Source organism: Trachypithecus francoisi, unplaced genomic scaffold (assembly GCF_009764315.1).
Source record: "Trachypithecus francoisi isolate TF-2019V2 unplaced genomic scaffold, Tfra_2.0 Lachesis_group5, whole genome shotgun sequence".
Lineage (NCBI taxonomy): Eukaryota > Metazoa > Chordata > Mammalia > Primates > Cercopithecidae > Trachypithecus > Trachypithecus francoisi.
Genome location: NW_022681470.1, coordinates 106,334,726 through 106,340,407, shown reverse-complemented (window position 1 = coordinate 106,340,407; position 5,682 = coordinate 106,334,726). Strand labels below are relative to the sequence as shown.

At 41.6% G+C, this 5,682-nt stretch overlaps 1 pseudogene; it reads left to right on the top strand.

Annotated features, from left to right (window-relative positions):
• The first annotated feature begins 2,468 nt into the window (after nucleotides 1-2,468).
• Nucleotides 2,469-3,106, top strand: LOC117075388 (annotated as a pseudogene).
• Nucleotides 3,107-5,682: the final 2,576 nt, after the last annotated feature.

Here is a 5,682-nt window from a genome sequence, read left to right as displayed (position 1 = left end):
TACAGAAAATAGTAGAGCAAAGCAAAAATGATTTACTCAGGCAGGTACAAAGCCACAATTCAGGGTTTACGAACCAGTGCTCAAACTACCAAAGTAATACATTGGCTTGCATCATAGACCTGACACAAGTAGTGACTTGATAAGTACTTGCGCACTGGGGTTTGCTTTGGAACCTGGCTGCCAAAGCAGCCAGTTGTGGGGGGTGAAGGTGGGTGTAGTTTTTGTTGTTGTTGTTGTTGTTGTTTTTCATTTTACAGCAGTTTTATTTTTTCAGACAACTCGAACAGAGTACAGAGTCCCCATGGACTTCCCCTCCCTCTCTTCCCCTGCCACCTCAGCAGTTTCCACTAGTAACATCTCCCGTTATTGTAGTACATTTGTTACAATAAACAAATCAATATTGATATATTATTAGCTAAATTATTAGTTTCCATTATTAACTAATTTGAGACATTATTAATTATAATCTAGATATTGATATATTATTAACTGAAGTCCACAGTTTACACTAGGTTTCTCTTCCTGTTATATAGTTCTCTAGATTTCATCTAAACTTTGAAATTACTCCATGTAAGGCTGGGCGCAGTGGCTCACACCTGTAATCCCGGCACATCAGGAGGCTGAGGTGGGAGGATCACCTGAGATCAGGAATTTGAGACCAGCCTGACCAACATGGAGAAACCCTGTCTCTACTAAAAACACAAAATTAGTCAGGCGTGGTGGCACATGCCTGTAATCCCAGCTACTTGGGAAGCTGAGGCAGGAGAATTGCTTGAACCCGGGTGGAGGTTGTGGTGAGCTGAGATCGTGCCATTGCACTCCAGCCTGGGCAACAAGAGGGAAACTCCGTCTCAAAAAAAAAAGAAAAGAAAAGAAATTACTCCATATAGAATGTTATTCAAATTTGGGACTTCCTTCTCTATTTGTGGGTTTCAGATTTTCTGAGGCTGCAGAATTTTTACAGAGGATCCATAGATCCTATGCAAAGCTAGCCTTTAGGGTAGACTGCACAATGTGCTTTTACTGGGCCCTGGAAAAAATATTTATTAATGAATGAGTGAAAAAGCAATTCACTTACTCATTTATATACTGCTATATTTCAAATTTTGTAAATGCCATTATATTTCAGTTATCTATACTGTGGTACAAAACACACCACAACTTAATGGTTTAAAACAACGATTTTTTATTTCTCAGAATTCTCTGCATCTACTAAGTGGTTCTGCTGGTTTTGTCTGGGATTATTCACGTAACTGCATTCAGTCAGCAGAGAAGCTGGTGACTGGGCTGATGGCTTATCCTCAAGGAGACTAGATCAGCTTCCTCACATAATGGCAGCCAGGTTCCAAAGCAAACCCCAGTGCGCAAGTACTTATCAAGTCACTACTTGTGTCAGGTTTACTGATGTCCCCTTGGTCACAGTGCTAACAGAGTCAAGTCCAGAATTAATGTGGCAAGAAATTGAACCAGGAGGTTTGATTTTCTGTGGACAAACAGTGTAACAATCTACATACAATGTTGTAATTAATTAATTTGTAAATTCATGTAAAGGAGTTATTGAGGCTGGGCATTGTGGCTCACGCCTGTAATCCCACCACTTTGGGAGGCCGAGGTGGGCAGGTGGATCACTTGAGGTCAGGAGTTAGAGACCAGCCTGGCCAACATGGTGAAACCTGTCTCTACTAAAAATACAAAAATTAGCTGGGTGTGGTGGTGCACGCCTATAATCCCAGCTACTTGGGAAGCTGATGCAGGAGAATCACATGAACACGGAAGGTGGAGGTTGCAGTGAGCTGAGATCGGGCCACTGCACTTCAGCCTGGGTGACACAGCGAGACCCTGTCTCAAAAAAAAAAAAAAAAAAAAAAAGGAGTTACTGAATCCCTAATAGGTTTTCATCAGAAGTTTTATCAATCATCAGAATTTTCATTAAAACTTCAGATACTCTTCTGAGAATCCATTAAATTGTCTGGCATTGTAAAGATATCTCTGTAGTTAAAAGGGATGGGAACCTCTAAATAAATGGGCCATCTGCTAGGAATTTAAAGTATTTGGTCTTGTTGATGTTTGGGATGAGATTTGACATATTTGGCAAATGCTGCTTTAATGTTTATTATGTTTTCCGCCTTACTTAGGATCATGAGTATTAAATAAAGAATGTTTAAAAAGGTAATTTATTACTGCTCCTTTGCTAGAAGAATAAAATGGGGAATTTGTTATTTCTCATCTAAGGCGGACTATGTCACCTGAATGCGTCAGGCCCACCCCTGGCTCCTATGGCTTTAATGTGGCAGACATCAAGGATAAAGCACCCAGTCAGGAACCTATGGCGGCAGTCAGCTGGGAGTATAGGGGCAGCCCTGGAGTAGTGGTTGTGGCAGTGCACATGGACGCAGCTGCAGTGGCTGTGGGGCTGACTACTAACGTTCCTGGTGATGCAATGTAGAATTTCATAAGAACACATAGACGGAAGGAAAAAAACCTATGGTGACCGTGAAGGCCCTGATGCCATGTATGTCAAATTGATATCGTCTGTTGGTCACAAAGTTATTGTATAAAGAGAATACGCAGTAACATCAATAACAATAAAGGCTATGTTGAGTGAACCAGATCAGTTTGCTGAAAATGAAATCAGTGAGGTCGGTTTTAGAGAAATCTCTTCACAAGTGCTATCAAAAGTATGCACGTAAGCTGCATGCTCTGGCTCAAGCCTATAATCACAGCAGTCTGGGAGACCTAGGTGGGAGGATTGCTTGAGTCTAGTTCAAGACCAGCCTGAGCCACAGAGTGAGACCCTGTCTCTCCAAAAAACATTAAAAATCAGCTGGGTGCAGTGGCATACACCTGTAGTCCCAGCTACTTAGGAGGCTGAGGTGGAAGTATCCCTTGAGCCCAGGAATTCAAGGTTGCAGTGAACTATGATCACACCACTGCACTCTAGAGTGGGTAACAGAGCAAGACCTTGTCTTTTAAAAAAAAAAAAGTACGAATATATTTTACATACAAGGTTCACTACACTAACAGCTCCACAGAGATTCTCAGATTCGCAACTGCACCTCAGATTGCACCAGAATTGCTGATGACTGTGAACTTCCTAGATTGTTAAATAAATTATAATAATTTTTAAAAGTACCAAAAGTTAACCTTTGAACAATGCAACAGTGCAGAAAGCTGGCAACCAACAAATATAAAATCCCTACTTTAAAACGCTGTTTTAAATTATGAAACCAAGAATATAAAATGATGTAATATAAAGTTTCTTTTTTTTTTTTGAGACGGAGTCTCGCTCTGTTGCCCGGGCTAGAGTGCAGTGGCCGGATCTCAGCTCACTGCAAGCTCTGTCTCCCGGTTGTACGCCATTCTCCTGCCTCAGCCTCCTGAGTAGCTGGGACTATAGGCGCCGGCCACCTCGCCCGGCTAGTTTTTTGTATTTTTTAGTAGATATGGGGTTTCACCGTGTTAGCCAGGATGGTCTCGATCTCCTGACCTCGTGATCCGCCCGTCTCGGCCTCCCAAAGTGCTGGGATTACAGGCTTGAGCCACCGCTTCCGGCTATAAAATTTCTTTATCTTCATATCTGCTTTCTAAAGTGCCAGACAATGACTGTAAAATGAGAAGGGCATCAATCGGTAACAGAACAGGCAAGGGAAATAGAGGGTGAGTAAATTGTTACATTGACCAATAATCTAATAATCTTCTTGTTCACAAGGGTGAAATCAAAAGTAGGAATTTAAGTTTCCTGGTGAGTTGGATACCATTCCATCTTCATTGGTGATAATGAGTCAGTACTCTGGGCAATCAATGATCTCACCAGGTGGGCAGACTCAGAAGGAGGAGCCTTAGTTCCTCTCTAAGGGAGCCTCCCTGCAAGGATCTACACTACACAAGTGATTAAAAGGCAATTCATTGGCTCGTGGCCACCTGCTGACACCATCGTTCCAGCAGACTCTGACAGCCTGCTGGAGAATTGCATTAGTTGTTGTTTGTCCCCATCTTTATTGATGCCTCCCTGGGGCATCTGTACCCCAACCCCACAGTTTTCTAGCTGGGCCTGATGTTTCTCTTTAGACATTTCTAGCAGACCATTTTCTCAGTTTATCCTACGTGGCTTAGCAATTCTCTCTAATGTCCTTTTTGTTTCATAGTTCTTTTCATTAATTTACTCAACGTGCATTGAATGGCAGGTGTGTTCAAGGCTCCATGCTAGAGGAGTTATACAGTGGAAATGCAGTTGGTTAAGAGAGAGATATCAACAAACAGTTCTCAAAAAAGTAGTGCATGCTAATCTAGGAGGACAGGTACCCGGACAGTGTTGGCCAACCCAGCTTTCTCCCTTGTCACTTACAGAATGCAGTGTCCTGGGATGAAGAGGAACTGTCCAGAACAACCCAAACTTTGCCCTTGTTCCTACTAGAACAGGATGTTCTGGAATCCTTGTGTTCGGTGAGCCCAGAAATGCTCAGGGTATAAAACCCATGGCAGAGTGATCACAGGGTCTCCCAGCTGCAGAGTGACATGGAACACGGGCAGACAACTAGAAAGTTGTATTGAGCCTTGCTGGACCAAATCCTTGGTTTCCTTTTTTTCTTTTTTCTTTTTTTTTCTGTTTATCTGTCAGTAACAAATCTGCTTTGACTAACTTGGTGAGCATGGATTCTGTCTCACTGGACTAGACCTACAAACCTTTGCAGTAATAAATGTCCCAAGTGGTAGAATGAAGGGTCAGATGAAAGAACTATTCCATTACGCTCCTCCTTCGGTGAACACTGTTTTCCAACTTCCTTCAAGAGCTCCTTTTCCTTTTTGCCGGTACTCACTTTCCACTGTCTCTCTTCTTACTCACTAGGTAATGCATCTATTCATTTGGCTTTAACACCTAATTCCCAGCCCCTAACATTCTCCTTAACTCCCACCCGTATTTTCAACTATTTGTTAGATGTTGCTACTGAAAGTTTCTAGGTCTTCTCTTATGCAGTATGTCTAAAACCAAATTTATTTTTCTGGTACTTACAGATCCTCCTGTATGCCCAGACTCCAACAATGGCTACAAGCTAGAAACCTTAAGTAGTTTTGATACATCCTATGCCTGGACTCCTAAACCTAATGCTTTGCCAAATGTGGTTGTTTTTACCTTGGTTTTAAACTTTTTGTTTAAACTAATACCTTGGTTTTTAACTTTTTGTTTAAACCAATACTTTGGTTTTACCCCTTAAACTCTTTATCTTATCCCCTTATTGAATTATCTGGTTTTTCTTTTTCAGAACCGTTATACCAACCTGTTAACTGGACTCCCGACCTCCATCTCTTTCTTCTCAAACTATCCTCCACTGATACTAGAGTGATCACTTTAATATATAAAGTGATCATGTCACTTCCCTGTTTCAGAACCTCATTATTGCACAGAGTAAAGCCCAGATTTTTAGCATACCAGAGAAGGCTTTCATAATCTGGTCTAATTGGTGATACATAAATACCCACCCCCACCCCAAAACACACACATACACACATACATGTTAACTCTTCCAAAAGCATCCTAGCTTCTTAGGGAGAAAAACTTGTCAAATATTTGAAAATGAAGAAAAGTAATCACTAGCAGTATCTTCCATGAAACGCTGGCCTTGTCTAGTAGGGCCTTCAGGGATGATCTGATTCTATAGGGTTGTATGCCTTTGCTTGCCTAAC